The following is a 23,606-nucleotide window of genomic DNA, read 5'->3' as shown; positions in this document are numbered from 1 at the left end:
ACAGGAGGCAGTCTCTCCTTTTTTTCTCTCTTAGAAATTCAATTCACATCTACTCTTTCAACAATGATTTGTCATAAACCTGCCAATTCCCTTATTGGAATTTCCCCATTCTCAGTATTTCTTATTTGACCAATACAAACTAATTTTTATTACACACCTATCCTGAGTTACACCCAGATATTCAAAATTGGATATATCATTCTTATCATAAAATATTTTTATTTTTTAAATATTTTATTTATTTGTGAGAGACCCACAGAGAGACACAGAGAGAGAGAGAGACAGAGACAGAGACAGAGACAGAGAGGCAGAGACATAGGCAGAAGGAGAAGCAGGCTCCCCATGGAGAGAGCCTGATGCCGGACTCCATCCCAGGACCCCAGGATCATGACCTAAGACAAAGGAAGGCACTCAACCACTGAGCTCCCCAGGTGCCCCCAAAATATTTTTATACTACACATTGAATTATTGTAAATTTTGTATTTATCAGTCTCTTTTTGTTGGACTAAAGTTTCTAATAGTTGTGTGCCAATAGCTATTCAGTTTCTGGAAACTACTAAAAACCCATTAAATGTGTCTTGAATTTTTTACAATCATTATATAAAAGGTAATTATTCCATTTTCCTCAAATATCTCCTGCATTCTGTAGGCATCATTTCCTTTAATACTCAAATAAAATTACTCGTGTTCACATTCTGGAACCTGCCTCCCCTTAATATTTCTGAGTAAATGCAGTGTGAAGTTATTAGTTGGGTGGTAAATATTTTAAAATACTGTCTTTGTCAATCAGTACTCCAAATTTCTGATACACTTGTAATATTTTTTTTATTCTTACTATCTCATCTAAAATCTGATAAAAGCAATGCTTGCATTTCTGCATTTTTTCACCAACTTATAAATAATGTAGTGTTTTGAAGGAAAACTAATTTTACTGAAGTTTTGTGGATAATGGAGGGTGACCAAAGCTCAGAATAGTATCCAACTTAAAATTCAACATTAATCATCATGGAATATAGACTTCTGAATTATTTCCTGCATAGCAAAAGTACTCACTGGTGGACTTCAGATTACTGGGGTTTCTTCCATTATGGACATCATTTATCTTCTGGGAAAAAACTCCAATATTTCTGTTAATCTATGTGACAGAAGAATTGTTCTTTTCTTTGTTTCCTCATCTTAATGTCAAATTTACAATTATGGGGTATTTTGAAACAACGTGCTAATGAGTAACCCTGCTGGCCATGTAGCAGAAACTATAAGCTGCATTTAAACTAGGGAATGAAGCTGTCTTGCTTCCTAAATTTGACCCTCCTTATTAATCTAGAGCCAGGCCATTAAAACTGTAAGTGTGCATAACAAAAGCATCAAACACTTTGATTAGGACTCTGCCCAGTTATGGAGAATTATGGGAGTCATTGTGTTTTTTAGAAGACTCCAATTAAAATACACTGGAATGAAAAGAATAAGGATTACTTACACAACTCCTACATGAGAGTCTTTGTTCCTTAAATGAGCCTTTAATCAACAAATCTTGATTCAGATAGTGAAAATATTGTTCCCTTTATCTCCATTTTGAACTCATTCTTTAGTGCATTTGCCCTCCAATGACTTAGTTGGGATGAGTTACTTTATTATTTTTTAAGTAAACCAATGCCCATTGTTGGGGCTCAAACTCACAACCCTGAGAGCAAAAGTTGCATGATCCACCAACTGAGCCTGCCTCGTATGCCTAGGATGAGTTACTTTAATTTAGCATTCAATTCAGTGTGCCTTTTGCATCTCATTATTACTCACATCTGTTTCCCAGAAATGAGAATTTTTCTGTGCAGCCCCCTTCCTTTTCTTGTAAGTGAAAAACATCATTGTAAACACACTATTAGGCCTTCTTATTGAATGCTTTCAATGGGCTACTACCAGTCAGTTCTCTTTCTCTTTATAGTAGATCTCATGCTTTTAAGAAGTGCACTTATTATGGGAATACACACAGATAGTGATACATATAAAGGAAGCAACATTCATATATAAGAGCTTATATGTTTACTCTGTAAATATCAGAGTAAAAAAAGTCAAAATTTGATAACAAGAGAAAATAGGTGCTTCTGTGACTCATTATCCTAGTTCCAAGGGCTACAGTAACAAAATACCAGAAATGAGGTGACTGAAAATAATAGAAGTCACAGTTATGGGGGCTTTAAAAATCAAAACGCTGACACAGTTAGTTACTACTGGACATCAGAGGCAGAATCTGTGGCATAATTCTCCCCTGGCTTCTGGTAGTTGCCAGTAAGCATTGGCATTCTCAGCTAGCTGCATCACTCCAATCTCTGTCTCTACTGTCACATGAAATTCATCTGTGTGTGTGTCACCTCAGTATCACTGTTCAAATCCCACTCTTTTTTTCTACTATAAAGACACCAGTCATTGGATTAGGGCCCACTCAAATTCAGAATGACATCATATTAACTTGATTACAGATGGAAAGTCCCTATTTCCAGAAAACATTACATTCATAAAAAGGCATACTGAAGTCACACTTTTCTCCGTTTTACCTACTGGATTTCTACCTGGCTCTCATAGTAAATATAGGAGAAAAAAAAATCCCCTAGCAATTCCAGCAAGGACAGTGAAAAAGAACCATTTTGTAATATGCTAGAGCATTTTCTGCTTCTCAGGAGCAACTATTTAACCAGAGTATAACTGGTCGAGGTTTTATTAGACCCAACATTCACCAAGATAAACCATATTCTGAGAAAAAAAAATTATCAAATTTTGGAATAGAAATTATACAAAGAATATTCTCAGGTCACTATGGAATTAAATCACAATGAAATTCCATCAGTAATGAAATGATATGTGAAAAATCTTAAAATATTTAAGCATTAAACAAGACACTTTGAAATAACTTATGGATCAAAGAAATGTACGATGGAGTTTTTTGGTTCTTTTTTTTTTAAGATTTTATTTATTTACTTGAGAGAGAGAGTGAGCATGAGCAGGGGGAGAGGGAAGACTGCTGAGCCAAAGGCAGATGCTTAACCAACTGAACCACCCAGAACACCAAGATAAAGTTTTTAAAAATTGTTTTAAAGTAAATGAAAATACAAATAATAATAATAATAATAATAATAATAAATGTGATATAGTGAAAGCAGTGCTCAGAGAGAAATTTGTAACATTGAATGAATATTTAGAAAAGAAGAATCCTAAACTCAATAATTTAACTTTCCATCTTAGGATACTAGAAAAAATAGATAAAATTTAATCCAAGATAATTAGAGGAATAAAAATAAAAATTAGATCAGAAGTCATTGAAAATGAAAACATGAAATCAACAGGAAAGTTAACAAGGCAAAAATTGATTCTTTGAAATAATAATAAAGCTTATAGCTCTAGTCATGAAAAAAAAGACAGTATACACAAATTATTAATATCAGAAATGAAAAAATAGTGTCACTACTTATCCCATGAACCTTAAAAAGATAAATATTATGGACAATTCTATATTCACACCTTTGATAATTTAGATGAAATGGACCAATTTGTTGAAAAACACTATCTACCAAAACTCATACAGAGATAAGTAAGTAATTTGAATAGATCTCTTTTTATGAATGAATTCAAGCAGCAACTAAAAATCTTCCAAAACTGAAAGAACAAGACCCATATAGGTTAGCCATAAATGACTGTTATTATACAGTTAAGGAGGAATGATGCTAGTTCTCATTATTGTCTTCTGGAAAACAGAAGCAGAAATAGCCCTTCCTAATTCATTCTATGAGGCCAGCATTAATCTAAAACCTGAACCATAGAAAGATATTACAAAAGGAAACTACAGATTAAATATTTCATAAACATAAATGTAAAAATTCTCACCAAAATATTAGCAAATAGAATCTAATATTGTATAATTGAATTACACAGCATAATTATTGGGATTTATTACAGGTATGCAAGGCAGTTTCAACATTTGAAAATCAGTAAATGTAATTCATATTAACAAATTTATATTAAAGAAAAAATTACATGATCATTTCAATAAATTTTTTTAAAAAGCATTTGATATATTCACCACCCATATGTGATAAAAAAAAACCTCAGCAAACTAGTACAGAAGAATTTCCTTAACTTGATAAAGAAAATCTACAAAAAATCTATACCTAACATTGCAGTTGATAGCAAGAGACTAGATGCCTTCTCCCTAAAACTGATAGCAAGGTAGAGATGCTCATCTTAACACTCTCATTCAACATACTGGGAAGTATTAGCTAGTACAATAAGATAAGAAAAGAAAACGTATACAGATTGAGAAGGTAGAAACTAAAACTGTCTTTGTTCAAGAAGATATGATTGTTTATGTAGAAAACCCAAAGAATAAATAAAAAAAAACTCCTTGCACTTAAAAAGTGAATACAGCAAGGTGCAAGACACAAGGTTAATATATAAAAAAATTAGTTGTTTACTCAGTGAACACTTGGAATTTGTAATTAAAAACACAATGCAATTTACATTATGACCAAAAAATGAAATGTTTAGGTGTAAATATACCCATTGTAACGTATGTACAAGACCTGTATGAGGAGAACTATAACATTCTGATGACAGGAATGAAAGATCTAAGTAAATGGAGAGATATTCCATGCTCATGGAGAGGATTCCATGTTCATACTGAGAACTGAATTTTGTCAAAATATTAGTTCTTCCCAACTTGATCTATAGATTCAACATAATCTCAGTCAAAATCCCAGGGATGCTATTTTGTGGATATCAGACTGATTACAAAGTTTGTATGGAAAGGCAGAAGACTCAGAATAGTAGACACAATACCGAGAATGAAGAAATTCAGAGGACTGAGACAACCTGATTTCGAGACTTACTATAAAGCTATAATCATAAAACTGTGGTATTGGTGAAAGAATAGACAAATTAGTAAAACAGAATAGAAAGCCAGATAGAAACCCAAACAAATATGGTCTACTTACTATATTTCAAATATACAGTTGAGTACCTAATATGCATATGCCAAAATACTCCTAGACTCAAGTGGAAACTGAAATCTATAAAACGTTCTTGAGAATTTTAGGTCCATGAAATCTACCAATTGCCTCTCCACTATGCTAAGTCACTAATTGATAGAAATGTTGCTATTTTAGCAGTTTTGTGTAAGTAGTTTTATTTAAAAGAAAAAAGAAAAAGATGAGGAATACTTGGATCTACAAAATACACATTTATGGCAAAAAGTTTTCAAGCTTATCGAATAATTAGCGTCCCATGTCCCCAATAAGATTTTTCTAGTAAAAATTGGTCATTTCTTTTATTTTCTTGCCTTTTTAAAAAATGATTTCACATAAGAATGTAGAATGTTTTTTGAGGTCACATATAAAATTTGAGTCCATTTTGTTAAATCAGGATCCATTTACTCAAGATTACACTGTCTTTAGAATAGAGAGTATTACCATCCTGTCCTATTTTATCTTATAAAACCAAGACACATTATAAAATGAATATAGTCCCTTTTCTCCACAGATAGCATGTAATGAAATAAGAAAATATATCATACCGGCCAAGAACAGCTCAATTACAGGGCATTTTTCAACTAAAAAATTGCAGGACATTTACCTTATTACTTAATAGCATAGTACTATACAGCTGCCCTTAAAATAAACGATTGGCATAATGTTACATAGATTAATTCTGCCCAACTATAAAAATATAAATTTCTTTAAAAAATGTTTTATTTATTAATTTTAGAAAGAGAAAGAGAGAGAGAGAGTGCATGAGTGTGGGGGGGTAGAAGCAGAGGGACAAGCAGACTCCCCACTGAGCAGGAGCCCAATATGGGACCTGATGCCAGGACCCCGGGATGATGACCTGAGCCAAAGGCAGACACTCAACTAACTGCCTGATCTACCCAGATACCCCAAAATAAAAGCCTTCTTAAGTAAAACTACAAATTTTTGGTGACTTTGCATATCAGCTATTCATTGATTCAGCATTTGGACTATGTTATAGGCCAGGAAATCTGTTGGGCCTGGAGTAAAAAGTTATCTTTGCCATGGGTACTTGGTAGTGTTATAGTGGAAAGAAAACCATCAAATATAATTATAATAATTCCAATAATACACAAAATATTACCAGTTTCCAATTTTGTCTGAGTGACAACTGTACTATTATATGTCCTGTAAGTATATCATGAACAGAAAATAATATTCCATAAAATGCGAAAAACTTACAAATGTCTCAGAGCATAAAAGGTGTGTTCATTTCAGCTGAAGCACCAAGTTTAAGAGGGATGACAGCAGTGGATGAAGCTGAAGGTGTAAACTGAGGCTAGATTATAAGGGTATTTATATCTGGCTACCATTGAGTCACTCCGGTAAGACTCAGGTATCTCAGTAAATGAACCATAAAAAAATAGAGGCTACGTACATATAGCCTCTGAATATTCAATAAACTGTATTTAAAAATCATTTGGGGAAAATTTTTAAGATATTACCCATACAGCTAAAACTATGAACAATATTTTTATATCAAAATAATACTACAGTTCAAAGGAATTATACTTACATGCAATGGGTCCACTAAAAAATATTTTTTTTCCAGATATTTTGGAGCTTTTTGTTTGCTCACTTGTTTAGTAACTATCTCCAGAGTTTTCTAAGCCCTTTTATTCACCTACCTTGAATATAGTGGTTTGCTGCCTCCTTAAAAAAATGAAATCTATAATCTAATAGTTAAGATATAGACTCTAGCAAGATGTTTAAAAGAGGATGTTACAGTTTGTATGGCTAATTTTACCAAAAATAGGGAGTAACATGATTATCATTGTAAAAAGTGTAAGATCCCTGCCTATTCCTAATTCAAAAGTCAGAGAACCAGTTACAACTTTAATGACTGTAATTATATGTTTATTTAGTAATATGTGAAACATGCATTTAGTAATAAAAATAAGATGATAATCCCTTCTTTCACACTCAAAACTATAAATTTAAAATTTAATTCAGCGATCTAATGCTTCAAAGAAACAAAAGATATCTAAAAATCAAACTTATCTCACATTTTCTTTAGCTTTTTTCAAGAAGTTTTATTTTGAAATAATTACAGAACCACAGAAAGTTGCAAAAACCATATAGAGAGATGCCTTGTGTAGTTTCAACAGTTTTCACCAATGTAACAGTTTCATAACTATAGTGCAATATCACACCCAGAAAATTACCATTCATTCTATCTACAAAATGTATTCGAATTTTCCCAGTTTTATATGTACTTGTTTGTGTGTGGGGTGTGTGTGTGTGTGTGTGTGTGTGTGTTCGTGTATCTAGTTCTACACAATTTCATACCACAGTCAAGATAAAGAAGTGCTCCATCACCATAAGGCTTCCTGAACTACCCTTGGGGTGCCTGGATGGCCGGGTCAGTTAAGTACCGGACTCTTGATTTCAGCTCAGATCGTGATCTCAAGGTCTTGAGATTGAGCCCTTTGCTGGGCCTCCTGCTTAAGATTTTCTCTCTTCCTCTCCCTCTGCCCTTCCTCTCAACCTAAGGGAAAAAGAAAAGGCTCCCCATGCTACCCTTTATAGCCACACATACCCAATTCTTTAGGTGGCAGGACTGAAGTTAGAAGTCATATGCAACCTTTGAGACTGGCCCTTTTTCACTTAATGTCTTTGAGCTTCCTCTAGGTTGTTGTATGTATCAGGAATTTGTACCTATTTCTTGCTACACAGTATTCCATAGTGCAGATGCCCCACACATTGTTTAATCATTCACTTGTTGCAGGATATTTGTTTTTTTTTTTTTCTATCTGGGACATTACAAATAAACCTGCTTTGAACATTTTTGTGTAAGTTTTTGTGTGAATATAAGTTTTTGTGTCTCTGGGATAAATACCCAAGAGTACAATATCTGGGTTGAAATAGTGACTATACATTTGATTTTGTTAAGAAAGTATCAAATTGTTTTTCTGAGTGGCTGTGCTATTTCACATTATTACCAGCAATATATAAATGATTCAGTCTCCCTGCAACCTCACCATTATTTTATATAAAAATACTGCTACAGGGGACACTTGAGTGGCTCAGCAGTTGAGCACCTGCCTTCGGCTCAGGGCATGATCCTAGTCTCAGGAACGAGTCCCACGACAGGCTCCCTCCATGGAGCCTGCTTCTCCCTCTGCCTGTGTCTCTGTCTCTCTCTCTGTGTGTCTCATGAATAAATAAATAAAATAAAATCTTTAAAAAATACTGCTACAGGTATTAAAAATAAATAATTTTATTTTATAACTGTGCCTAATAATACTAGATTTATTTGGGGCGTCAGAGTGGCTTAGTTGGTTAAGTGGCTGCCTTTGGCTCAGGTCATGATCCTGGAGTCCTAGGATTGAGCCCTGCCCTCCAGGTCCCTGCTCGCTGGGGAGCCTGCTGCTCCCTCTCCCCTGCCTGTGTTCTCTCTCCCTCCTTCTCTCAAATAAATAAAGCCTTTAAAAAAATACTAGATTTATTCAAAATAGTTCAACTTGAAAATTAGTATTATTATTATTAATAGTATAATTTATAATGTTTACTGGTTGGTTTTAATAGAAAAATTATCATAAAACCCTGCACTTAAATTCTCTGTTCTGAATTTTTTTATGTTTCACATACATGTCATCAATTTCTATAAAGCAGTTCAAAATATAAGACACCATGTTAGTTAAGTTTATGTATGAAAAATACCTAAAGGGTGCCTGGATGGCTCAGTTGGTTAAGTATGAGACTCTTGGTTCAGTCAAAGGTTATGATCCCAGGGTGAAATTGAGCCCCAGGTGGGGTCTCAGGGCTTAGCACAGGTAGTTTGAGATTTTTTCTCGCTTCTTTTCTCTCCCCCTCTGCATCTCCCCACTCTCTGGCCCACCCTTTTTTTCTGTCTCTCAAATCAATCGATCGATCAATCTTTTAAAACATGAAAACTTAGAACAGCAACAGGATTACAGTATAACCATGATGATATTATGCTTCCTCATGTGATCATTCACCTTTATTCCCTCCCTCCTTCTCTTTCTCAGCATGTCACTATTTATATCAGTGTCTATTTGCCTATGTTCCAGCATTCAAGATTTCTCTTAGGTTTCAACTATTCTATTAATCTAATCTATGTTAATTATTTTTATATATTAATTTAGCATTGTATAAGAACAGTAAATCAATTGTTCTCTTTAGATAATATGATAACCCCCAATAATAACTCTGATAATTGGTATTGCAAAGAGACAGAACTTAGTATCTGTCAAACTGAGGTTAACATTATTCCTCACAGGACCTCCCTTGTAAATGAATTTTATTGAAATTGCAATAGATCAATAAAAGCAAAAGTGTACTTTATAATTATATGGAAAACTAAGAAAATAAACATTTAATATATTACTGTACGTTTTTTGACATCTGTTATTAAAGGAAATCCTATATAAATTAGTGAGAACAGATTAGACCCTAGAGATATACAACTTACATCTGTCAGTCATCAGATACAAAATTAATATATAAGTGATTATTTAGTTTCTTTAATTCTAGATGAATATTCATACTTGTGTAATACTGATACATTTTTATGTGGCTGAATTGGTTTATTTATTTACCCCCATCTTATAAAACCTAGATAAAATCTGATTTTGGAGATAAATTATGAAAAAGTAAACCAAAATACAAAAATAGATAAATATAGGAAATCGAACCAGATTTTAAAAGAACACCTTCTATTATTGCTTTACGAACACAATTCAATTTAGAAAATAAAAGGTTAAATATCACCTTTCCCATTTGCCTTACTTGAATTACTACAGTGCAATGAAAAGGACACTGAATTTGAAGAAGACTGCTGGCTTACTTAATTAGAAGACTCGCTTGTTTTTTTTCCACTGATTGTGTGGCCCTTAAACAGATACTATGCTAGTTTTTTACTCCATATTCCCTGGATCTGTCTCTTCCACTCTTAACTGACTTTTGTGACTCTCTTTACCATTATCATGGGTCATAGCTTTCTTCTCTTCCAAAATACTATCAGATTATATCCATTATTCTGAGCTCTCTAATATACTTTCTAAAATGTCTATAATTTAAAGTGCAGTATCTGTGTACAACTATTTATTTTCTACCATAGAACTTCAATGACAGAAGTATTTTGTTTAGAATCACATATTATACCCTCAAGCACCAGACACATGCAATGCTGGGAATGCATGATAAATAAAACATAATTCCTTTCTCAATAAATTATAACGTAAATGTAAAATATAAGAATCCAAAACTTTTCATGGAAATACAAAAAGTACTTCAAATTATCATGTTGAAGGTAGAGGAGAGGCAGGTTTCTGGGAAAGATTGAATGAGAAGGTAAAGTGTGGGAGAGATGTTTTGAAGTACGAATCTAAATTCACCTGGCAAAGAGTCACTCCTGCAAACGTTATGATGTCAAAACAGACAGCAACTTCTCTATGAATTGTTATTAGAATACGTCATAAAAATTATCCAAAGCTTAGAAATAGACATCTTTAAGTGAATTAGTGGATGTTTTTAAGTGAATTCTGAGCTTGACTTTCTATTGTCTGGGTTGATTTATGGCTCTGAAGGGGAAAACCTTAATGGATAGATTTTTGCCCTGTCAAGTTAAAAATAATTTATTTTCAATAAAAGCAAATACTCTGCAGGTTGTATTTTATGACCTTGTTAGTCATTAATTGGTTTTTAATTTAATCCAGCAATCTATTAAATTGCCTTATATGTACCTATTTTTTCCAATGCTTTTGAAGCAATTTTTAACATCTTGCTGATTCTCATATCAATTAATGAGTTGAAGATAATATTTTTCATGAATTCATTTTGTTTAAAAAGAATCACGTTTTATCTTTAAAAAATATACTCTAATAAATAAGACTATTTTGTTCTCACAGATCGTTAATACAATGCAACTTCTCTAAATACTGCCTGGTAAGCATTAGGTTTATAAACTATGAGGACAGGAATTATATATAATAACTTCTGAACAGAAATGACATGAGCATTTTTACCTATCTTATTGACCAAATATTTAGAGCCAAGGGCAGATCAGAGATTTTACATTTAGTTATAAGAAGAACACAACAGTATTGTAATCTAAATCTTACCCTTACTCTGTCATTGAAATCTGTTAAAATTTAGCCTATCATTCAAGACTTCTTTCAAATGTTTTAAATATTTCTTAGTGTATTACAGTAAAAAGTAAGGCCAGAAAAGATGAGCCAAACATGTTTGAGTTTATATCTCTCTTCTATCAAAGTAAGCCCATATAACTTTACACAAATTATTTAAATATGAAATTAGATTAAAATTAGATTGGAAATAATACTTAGAATAATAGATAATCAAATTCTAACTTTTATGATTATTTCTATTTTTGAAAGGCAAATTAGGAGACAAAGGCATTATTTGCTTATATTTCAATCTGTCATTGATTCCCATGTTGTATTTTTTCTCCCATTCACTTACATTTCCACAGTATAGCCCATAGCATGAACTTACTATGTCTTTGTTGAATGATATAATAATTAGGACGATTTAGGGTGCAAACAAATAAATAAAAAACAAAAACCTCAGTGAGTGAATCCAATATGATATTTTGCTACCTAACATAACAAATTCAGAAAGTTCCATGATGAGTTAATTCAGCAGCTCATATACATGATGCTTAGAAATGTGTTTTATTAATATATAAAATAAATGAATTATGTAAGTGACAGCTTTTTAATAGGATAAGTATTATAGCTTATCAAAAGTTGAAATGCTATTTCATAGTGTAAATATCATTTGGTTATTATTTTACAAGATTCAGTCAGTGTGGACATAAATATAACATCTGTGTAACTAGTTCTAAGTTAATGTCTTTCTAGCTAAATTTCCCTTGTCTACCAAAAGAACAATTATACTAAATTACTTTTAACAACTATTTCAATTTCTAAATTATCTGATGTAGTTCATAATTGGTTAATATAAGTTAATAAACTTATTTTTCTCTTTCAATAGAATTTAAATGGAAAAACATTTATGATAAGACTCTTGACACTGTAAATAACCAAAAAATGCAAATATTGAATATATTTTAGACTATCCCATAAAAGAAGGAATCTCTCAAAGAGTCATATTTTGCATGTGCCAACTATTGATGAGGGATTATCTTGGTAAAGAAAGAAATCTGTGCTTCACTCAACCTATACATTGTCTGTATGTGACACACATTTTCAGGTTACATGATACCAGCCTTTGATTTTTTAAATACTAGCCTTATGAATAAATTTACTTTTATTTTTTTACAAGCTATTTTGCATCTCTGTTAGTAGTAGTGGCTGAAAAGCATGCAAATTCTGTCCTGTCCTGATGTTTTACTCCCACCCTGAGGCAAACCAGTTTTGTCTCCACTTTCATATTTGTTTAAATATTACTGAACTTAAAGGTATCTGTTCTTCAGATTCTCTTTTAAACCACTTACAACTTTTGTCTATTTCCTTCACTGATAAGTAAGATAAAATCTTTGGCATATGTTCATTTTTTAATTTTTGTATGAGATTCATGATTTTACTTTCTATGGAAAATGTATCTTTTAATACTGGAAACTACATATATATGACTGAGACACAATCTCTTGACACATAAATAAATTTATGAGGAAATAAAAGTACAACAGTTTTGTGTTGGTGGTCAAACAGACCACTTCCATGTGATGACATTTGAAAAGAAACCTCTTTGTGATGACATCGAGAAGAAAATTAAAAGTTAAGCACCTTGTTAATATTTATAATTTGATTTGGAGAGATGATTCTGTCTGTTATGTGGAAAGTGTGCTGTGGTGCAGCAACACTATAAGAGGGGGGATCAATTAGAAGAGTTTTTTAAACATCTCAGTGGGAGATGATGGCAGCTTGGATTGGTGTGCTAACATAGGAGGCAGAGGAAAGTAAACAGTGTAATGAATGTTGCAAGGGCAATAACGGTGGAGGTTTAGATATTATGGCTGAGGCAAAGTGATGAGAATGACAAAGAGATTTTGGCTGAGCAAATGAGGGAGTGGTGCAATTTACCAAAACGTGATATCTGCAGTGTGCATGGAGTCCTTAGGGGATTAGTGTCATGCATAGTTGTTTGTTTTATATAGTCAGCCAAATATTTATTTTGATATTACCTACAGGATTGATGAATTTACCTATCGTACAGGTGAATCATCAAATTCCAGGCCATTGCAATGAGTTTATTGTATAGTTTTTATATGGTATAAAATGTTCATGATGCCAACTACACAAAAGTAGCATCATTACTGTTTGACCTATATCAAGAACATAGTAAATATATTCTCAGATAAAACATTTCTTTGGCAAACTTAAATGTCAAAATTCAAATTTTGGAGTAAATCAATATTCAGAGAAGTTATGATAGAAAATAATATTGCTAACAAGGCCACTGAAAGTAATAAAAGTGTCGAACAAATTCTCTCAAGAATTGTAAAATAATGCGTATATTTTAAATGAGTGATGTTGAGAGTGATAAAGCACAGAATATGTAGGAAATAAGGAGAAGTGAAAAGAGAATGCTATTTTGAACATGAACAGATTGCTTCTACAGGCATTTATGCAGAAAGCCTTTTCTAACAGCTCTCAAATACACACCCACACTTTACAGTTCAGTGAACTCAATTTGAACAATAAATCTATACCATGACCTGAAGCTGAAAATTCTGTAAACCAAACCAAAAAATAAACAAAAAAATAACTATACTTCCTTAAATTCATGTTAATGAATATTTGTGTTCCAAATGGGTCTCCATCAAATAAAACAAAAGAGCACACCAATTAGAGTAATTATTAATGATAAACTGAATGTAAGAAATATCTAAGATGCTTAGGAGAAAGTCTTTGCTATAGAGATTTTCTCCTTCATAAAAGCAAATATTTTAGAGTCCATTTCCAGCATGGGATTTATTAGGTTTAGTGGTTTTCATTAAATTAAATCCTAAAAGACTGAAATTAAATATCTTTCAAAGTTATTTAAACCTAGCAGTACACCAGGCATTTGGTGGACCAAGATTTCCTCAGTTCAGAATTTTCTGTTTGGTGGAGGGATCAGAAAAGTATGAAGCAGAATGTAACAAGGGGAGCACATTGGTAAAGGTAATTACATTTTCTTCTCTAGCATAGCTACTACACTTCTCAGTTATAAAAGAAAAAATATAATATATATACATAATATTTATGCATACATGTATGTGTGTAAAGATGAAGTGAAATATAAAGTATGTAGATGGCTTTTTTTTTTTTTTTTTCCTGAAACAATATAAAAAGAACAGTGCCTGGCTGGCTCACTCAGTAAAGCACGTGACTCTTGATAAAAAAAAAAAAAAAAAAAAAAAAAAAAAAACATAAATAAGTGAACTTTGAAACAATATGGGAAAGTTAAGGACTTAATATTCTTTTATGAACTTCTTTCGTATAATACAACCTACAACAATGCTGTAATGATGGGGATGCCTGGGTGGCTCAATGGTTGAGCATCTGCCTTTGGCTCAGGGCATGATCCCAGGACCTGGGATAGAGTCTCACATTGAGCTCCCTGCAAGGAACCTGCTTCTCTCTCTGCCTGTTTCTCTGCCACAGACACTCTCTGTGTCTCTCATGAATAAATAAATAAACCTTAAATAAAAACAATGCTCTAATGAATCACATAATTACTATTACTCAAACTTCAAATCAATACCAGGTACATTCCTGCAGTGCTAAAGCTAAAATTTAATAAATATTGTGGTTTATATTTCTTGAATAATGGTAGGTAAGGAAGTCTTCTTTGAAATAGAAGAAATAAGATAATTCTGAAAAGATTATTTTAAAAATTCATAGAAGTTTCCCACAAGGAGAGAAGGTGTGTGAGGGAGAGAAAAAAGAAATACAAAAATGTTAACATGTTCATATATTTACTTTGAAATTTCCTACCTGCTGTTAGCTTCTTTGTTATAAGAGAAAAAAAAAACCTAAAAGAAAAAGATAGTTTATAAGTTGTCAAGAAAATACTAACATATTTCATAATGACAGGAAAAATTTACGTGATATAACTTTACCAGTGCAAAGATTTTTGAAAGTAAAAAATATTCTTTAATCTTCATTTTATATTACACTGTGAATGTAAAAGTGTTCATTTGTTTCAGAATAATCTCATAATTTGAAATATATTTACAGATAAATTTATTACATTTGACAGACAATGGACACTTTCATACAATGCTTCAAATATTTTTATTCAAAGATACTTTTTTAAGCTGTCAATTAATTATAAACAGCACTAAGCCAGGCCCAATAAAGTATATCAACTATATCAGGATAGTAGTTGTCTACATTAGGACATTTTGTTAGCTTGTATTATGAAACTATAGAATTTTACAGAAATATTTTATGTGCATAAAATATAAAAGCTGGTTTCATTTTTTTACTTCTCTGTCACATTTTCACTTGTATCTACAGCAATAAAATGTTATAACATTTCTTTAATGTGTATTTGTCTATTGAGTCTTTAAAGATTTAACACAGATTAACAAAATAGTTTTAATAAACATTTCTTAAACTGTGAAGCTAGAAATATCTCAGTTTCTCTACCACACTACCCTCTTACTAGCCTACAGTATTGGTCTCCAACACATCTCTTTATCTCTATCTTCATCTCACTGCAGTCAATTTTGTTTATAGCTGGGATTATCTTTTACAAGAACTCTATCACAACACACTACTCCATCACATTCAGAATACAGTAAACTACTATGTTCCTGCTACGTCAAGTCCCTTTTTAATTCTGTGATCTGTTCTCCCTTTACCCTTTACTAACCCTGACCATGTTGGCCTTCCTGTTATTTCATACTAGATTACTCCAGGTTTCTTCCTGCTTCCATACTTGAGCATCTTCTGTACACTGCACCTTAAACATCCCTCTCACATATCTTCATATCGTTGTATGGCTTGATCTTTGCTCAAATTTACCCCTCAAAGAATTACTTTCTTATCATCTTTTCTAAAATTCTCACTGTTCAATCACTTTCTACTATCCTACCCTGCTTTTCTTTTTAACCCACCATTACAATTATTATAAAGGTGAACTAATAAATAATGTCAAACAAATGACAGGGAAAAGAGCTTGAAGTTGGAAATAGAAACAGTTTTGTAAGTCTCAGAGCAATGAAAATAAAGAATACATTAGTCATGGACCTTGGAACTTCAGAGACCAGTGATGACAAAGGTAAAATATTGTCCATGGATTTTTTTTTCAGGAAAGTTAAAATGCATAAAACTACCAATGAGAAGGAAATGAGGAAGTGGAGAGAATATATGGGCCTATCGTTGCTATTGTTGCTTGTTCGGTTGGTTGGTTTTATTTGATATATATCTTTTGATGATGTTTTTATAAATTGAGGAATTTGTGAGTAGCAAAAATAGTTGACTACACAGGAGATAGAAGTGATTTTGATGAAATAGATATTTGAGGAGATTCGAAAGAAAAGAAGTCTGTGCAAGCATGGGAACAATGGCCATGAGAAGGAGGCACTCTTCATCCTAAGGCTACAGGAAAGCACAAAGATTATATGAAAGATATAGAGAGAGGAGTTCTAGCCCATACAACTTCATGCTAAACTGTTGGAAGTTTGGGGGACCCAAATGACTATGGGGGTCAGGTCAAAATGTCTTATTTGTTTTGGTGTTGTGGTTATTTTTCCTTGTAGAAATTAGCTTTCAAGGTATAGAAAAGAGAAAGAGGATTGGGGGCTTGACTCAGTTTGGATTTTATAAGGTAAAGTGGTTTATAAAAAACAGAAAGAGGGAGTCAAGTATCCTGGTACAGACTCAATAGAAGAAATGAGGCCAGAAATAGGTCTAATACATTCTCTCAGTTTGCATGGAAGAGAATTCCATATTTTGTGAGAAATTAAAAGTAGAGAGGTAAACATTTTGGTATTAACTTTATAATTATCATCATCATCGATAACATCATTATTATTTTACTAACCTTTCTGTTTTAGATATATAGTAAAACTTCAAAGATAGCACAGACCATTACCATCTACCTCACTCCCACTTCCACAGCTTCCATCACTATAGTACATCATTATAAAGAATACATCCTGTCAAAATGACTGGTCACTGTTGATGTCACACATGATTACCTGGCTGAGAGAGTGTTTTTCAGATCTTTCCATTTACTCTTTTCCTTCCAACTCCATATTCTACTTTTTGGAAGGAAGTCACTTATGTGCCCACACTTGAATGGGATGTTATCAGCAACTTCCTTAAATGTGGAGAATAAATTATTTGGGATTTTTCTGCATAGTAGATCGTCTCTTCTTTCTCATTTATTATGTACTCCATGTGTTTATATTATTATGAATATGTGGATACTTATATTTTACACTGGGTTATAATCCAATACAATTTTTTTGCTTAAATTGTTCTGATTTTGTCCATTGAGAGCTCCTTCATTTGGATCCCATATCTCTTTGTCATATCCCTATAATCATAGTACTTTTGGGTAATTGTTATTTGTTTCAGTACTTCCTTACTTTCTGGAACTATAAGATGTCCAGGCCCATCTCATCTATTTTCCTGATTTTAGAATTATTGATTTATCTAGAAATTTCTTTTTCTCATTTTGAAGAATGCTATTAGAAATAAAGATGTGAGCACTAAGTGTGCTTCTTGCTACAGAAGTATCATTGTTTCCAGACACTTTTATCTAAGAGAGCAAGAAATATATGTTTTTCTGATCAGTGTTTATACAGGCATTTATAAATATTTCTATGTGTAATCAACCATCTTCATCTATGTTTAGCCAAATGTCACTCATGCTGATGCTTCCAATTTTAATCCACCACCTCCTGGATCACGTAGCCTTCTCTTCTTGCTTATCTGTAAACTTCCACTCCAACAGTTAGAAATCTATCTCTCACAGTCAGACATCTACTTAATTAAATTGTTAAATTCTAATATACATCTATAGTGGTTTTAGAATTGTTGACCCATATCCTCATAGGAAAATACTTTATCACCTAAAGTACAGTGCTTATGCATCTCTCCTTTTGCCCATAGTTTGTAAGACAACAGTAATTTCCAAAATGACTTCAATCAGCATCTTTTTGGCCTCTTCCAATACTAAGACTTTTTCACACCTCTTTAAGACCTCAGAATTCTTTTTTATGGTTTCCTGTACATCCTGGGACTCCTTGATTTTTCTAATTGCTTTTTTAAAAATTCACATACATGAAGGTTCAGTTTGGGTTCTGTATGGTTCTAATGTCTTGGAAGAAAAATGTAAAATGTCATGTGCCCACCATTTACTATGTAAAAATGCACTCAACATGAAAAAAATGTATTTTGCCTTTTAATTACCATCTTTATGTCGTGCAGTACAGTTTCACTAAAAATGCTTTTGTGCTTCATTTAATCTCCCTTCTCCTCAAAACCCTGGGCAACCGTTGATGTATTTTCTGTCTCAATAGTTTTAGCTTTTCCAGTATGACTAAATGTTATTATACATAATGCAGCCTTTACAGACTATTTCACTTAGCGATATATACTTAAGAATCATTTAAGTTTTGTGCAGATATATTATTTATTTATGTTTATCACTGAATAACATTCTACTGTATGGATGTACCATAATCGCTTTATCCATTCACTGGAAGTCTGTTATCTTTAACGTTTCATTTCCATGTACATTTCTAAATGTCCACTGATTCTACCAACACTTCCTACCAGTGAAGACCAGTCTTCATAGTCTTCACACAGACACACATACATACACGTAGACACGCCACCTTTCTAGAGTGGAAATTTAGCAATCTCATAAAAGTAGGATAAGCCACTATTATTTCTCTACCTCAACTATATAAAAATGCTTTGCTGAACTCCCAGAAGCCACACTGACCTTCCTCAAAATCAATGTTTCATTTTGAATTCTGCCAAAAATTCAAATCAGATCTCATTATATCCCCTGCTTACCATAATTCAAAGGCTTCCTATTGTGTTCAGTATAAAGATAAAATCCTACATCAAGCCTCTTCAAAGCCCCATGTAACTTAGATCTACTATAACATGTTCAATATTTTGAATATAATAGATAACAATAAAATATGTGACATACATAATGATATATTTTCAATATTTCTAGTGACATTGCCTTTGATAATTAAAAAGTATATATATTTGAATCACACCTCATTTATCTTGTAAATTCCTTGTTGTCATAACTCCCTAAACTCTTCAAAGATTGGTGGTGAGTGGAGGGTATTTGAGGATGTTATGGGTTTTGTTTTTTGGATTTTTGTTGTCGTTGTTGTTTATTTTGTAACAACTACAACTATTCATGACTTGGTAATGTGAATTTGATTTTTATATTTAACCTGAATTTGGAACAACTCTTCCTGTTCTAGGTAATGGCTATTTCAGAAATGGGACTATGGCTCTTCTTTAATTTCTGCCAAAAGCAAACAAAGACTATTTAGCAGGCTATGGTAGCAGATTTTACCGAAGTTTTGGGGTCACAGAAACATTTAAGTTTATTCATTTTTTTTTGTAAAGATTTCATTTATTCGACAGAGAGAGAGCCAGAGAGCACAAGCAAGGGGGAGGGGCAGAGGGAAAAGGAGAATGGGGCTCTCCACTGAGCAGGAGGCTCCACATGGGGCTAGATCCCAGGACCCTGGATAATGACCTGAGCCAAAGGCAGACACTTAACCAACTGAGCCACCCAGGCACCCACCATTTACATTTAATAAACAGAAGCAACAATAAAAAATAAATAACACCCATGTAGACCATGGTTTCTCCAAGCCTCTCTTCCTGTACCTCTGCCCTTCTCTGGCTTTTAGGATTTTCTTTTTTCCTTTTTAGGAGGGACACTACTTTTGCCTCCTCCCAGATATTTAATTATCTGCTGTTTATAATTGAGAGCCATTTATCTCTGCACTCCCTATTTAGTTCTTTATATAACTGGCATAGCAAAACCTCACTAAAATATGGCTGTCATTTACTCAGAAACCTATTTTTCTGAGAACAAAGAAGTAGGAAAAGTTTCATTGTTCCATCTCCAACTGTTAGAAGCCAGTGTGAAGTAAAAAAAATAATTAGTTCAGAGAATTAGTTTGAACCAGCATGAATTAATGATACTTCATTTGAGATGAGAATTGTCAGAGATAATTTGATTCTAAATTATGCTTTTCCCTCTTTGCCAATACTAGATTGCTTCAAGATACATTTAAAAATTTTTCTTATATAAGTATTTTATATAACTATAGATGATAAGCACTTATACATATATTGTGCTGGAAAAAGTTGATCAAAAATTAATTAGATGTAGGGAGAATAAATCTTTTGAGTTCCTGGACCCAACTCCAGCATGTGAAGAGGAATTTTCCTATACCAGCAAGCAATCCCCAGACACCAGCAGGGTGTCCTCTTGGGGTTTGTGACTTGGCACAGTAGCACATAGAAGTACTCTGGTTTCCCCAACCTGGAAGCTCTATGAACCCCCTGCTTTTGGATTTTTATGAAATCTTCATTATATGGTCACGATTGATTAACACCTTGGCCATTGGTGATTGATCCAACCTCTAGCACCTGCCCTCCCAGAAATCAGGAGGTGGACTGAAAATTCCGACCCACTAATTTATAATTGATTCCCCTAACAACCAGCCCCCATCCTTGGAGCTTTCCAAAAGTCAAATCCATTAACATAAACCCATTCTTGATGTAAACTGCCTTGTTATGAATAACCACATACCCATTTCACTGGCTCTGAAATCTTTTCAGGAACTGAAGACAAAAGATGCTCCCATTGCTCTTATTTCTCAGAAAATTCCAAGGGTTTTGGGAGCTGTAAACTCTAAATTATGGATGAAGACCAAGTTTATATGAAGAATATATTTTGGTGTATATATACATATATATATATAATTTTCATATATACACACACATATATATCTTATAATTCACAATACTGAAGTAAAGATGAGGATCTTATGAATTAACACATATAAAGCACTCAGCACAGTATAAATATATAGTATTAAGTCAAATAAGTCATTATGTTTTATTTGACTTCAGGTATCATATCATAATCTCATAAGAAGTTTTCAGCTATGGTGTAAATATGGTTTAAATTTGAAAGCAATACAAAACAGAAGTAAAAATCATTCACTATACTATAGTTAGCAAAAAGTAATTCTAAAATATATACACACATATATAAATTATAAATTATAGGAAAAATTCATAGGAAAAATATCCCTTCTTGATTGCTATTCTAGTTTTTATTCTTGAGTTTCAAACCACTTAAAAGCCAAAAGGGGTAATCTGCACTTCCACTCACTCACAATATTTAAACATTTTGTGACTTATATCATTCTGCTTGTAACAATGTTTGAAGTTTATATATCCTGAATGATTTTTAGTTTACTCTTACTATATTCAATTACTGCAATTCATCAATATTGTTCCATACATTTATGGATTATTTTTGAAAATATTGCCATCAGAATTATCGAAGCTATAAAATATATATATATGTATAAAACTATAAAGAAATAAAAAGTAAGTTTTATGTGAACAAGGAAAGTAATCTTCCCTTTTTTTTTAAACACTATAGGCAAATATAAACTGGATTGCCCTTCAATCCTTCACTGGATTATGATTTGGGGAAATCTTTATATTTTTATTATGGAAGACAGTACATGGATGAAGTGGGTTTGTTATTAATGTTAAATGTTTCAATCAGCATAGAATATTTCATAATTAAATTGAATCTGATATTTACTAATGAATTAGCATGTTATTAAAAAGTTGTATGCCTGTGATAACTTTCTCCTAGTTATTATAAAATAATTTCCATCTAAGATTCTTAATCAGAAAACAAAGCAGGACAGTGAGTCATTTTTGATAAAGTGGGAAACTAAATCAAAAGATCAAGAGCCACACAAAAAGGGACACCAAGAGAAGATTAAAAGAGACTGTGTTGGTAGAATAGGTTTAAAAGATTAAAAGCTGAATGGAATAGAATTCTTAGATAAAAAGAAAACCACAGAGAGACATCAGGAATATGACAACAAAGATGCAGTAGAAGGCACAGTCAAAAATTAAATGAAAATGAAGGTGAATGCATCTTTTACAAAAATCTAAAGAAAGAGAACAAAGAAAGAAACGCCAATAAAGGGAAGAGAAAGATCAAAGATAGTCATATTAGAAATACAAGACATTAAGGAGAAAATTTAACTTAATATTTCAAAACAAGATTCTTGAGTGCAAGTGAACACATCAGATCACTTATGAAGTTCTCCAAAATGAATAGAACAGTTCTTTTAAAACACACACACACACACACACACACACACACACACACTCATATATATACATATATACACAGATATATTTCATATATATGAAAACAAGTTATTTCTTTTTATCTTTCCTTTTTAATTGTGATACAAACCCTAAAGTTTGTTATATTGTTAACTACCGGCATTATATTATATAGTAGATCTCTCGAACTTATTTATCTACATAACTGAAATTTTGCACATACCTGATAAATAACAACTCTCCATTCCTATTCCCCTCATCCCCTGGAAACCACCATTCTACTCTCTGCTTCTATGAATTTGACTATTTTTACATACCTTATATAAGTGGAATTTAATACAGTCCCAATCAAGAACCCATCAGCGTCTTTTTATTATTTTTATTATAATATGTTTTTTAAAGTTTATTTATTTATTTGTTCATGAGAGAACCCCAGAGAGAGAGAGGCAGAGACATACGCAGAGAGAGAAGTAGGCTCCATGCAGGGAGCCTGATGTGGGACTCAATCCCTGGACCCCAGGATCACGCCTTGGGCCAGAGACAGATGCTCAACCACTGCCTATTATATATATTATATCCCTATTATAATATTTTTTAACTGGGTAAGCTACTCAAAAAAAATGTGGAAAGAAAAAGTCCAGGAAAAAAAAAGTCCAGGAATAGCCAAGATGATAATGAAGAAGAAAAAAGAAGGGACTAGTCCTACAGAAATCCATGGGGCCTATCTGGGAACATGGAAATTGAAACTGTGATGATATGCAAGAATAAACACGATGAATGAGGAACAGAGTAGAGAGTTGGGAAACAGGCTAAAGAGAAGAAGAGATTCAAGGAATACTAGAGGAAGAGTTAATTGGCACTTCATTTTGAAGGGCTACTTGGCAATATTTAGCAAGCTGGAAATACACATTTCCCTGGAACACAGTTCTATCTCTTTCCCCATGGAGGAAAGGAGTTAGTCTGTGCTTTCAACACAAAAAGTTTCCCTTTGGCTATGCTTGTGAAAGAGTGCTGACAGGACCCAGCATAATCTGTCCTTCTGGGAGCTAGCTAGTAAGAACAGAGACCCAGCGTTGGGTTGGCTGACACTCATCATAGCCACTCCTATTGAATAGCACAAAGCAAGTGGATAAATACACCCATCTCTTAGCTTCTCCCTGGGATAGGAAAGAGTTGCTCCATCCATCCAAAGCCCCAGCTCTTCTGGAGGATGCCCAAAGGATTAGCA

This window comes from Canis aureus, chromosome 7 (genome assembly GCF_053574225.1).
Source record: "Canis aureus isolate CA01 chromosome 7, VMU_Caureus_v.1.0, whole genome shotgun sequence".
Lineage (NCBI taxonomy): Eukaryota > Metazoa > Chordata > Mammalia > Carnivora > Canidae > Canis > Canis aureus.
This window is presented reverse-complemented; position numbering follows the sequence as displayed.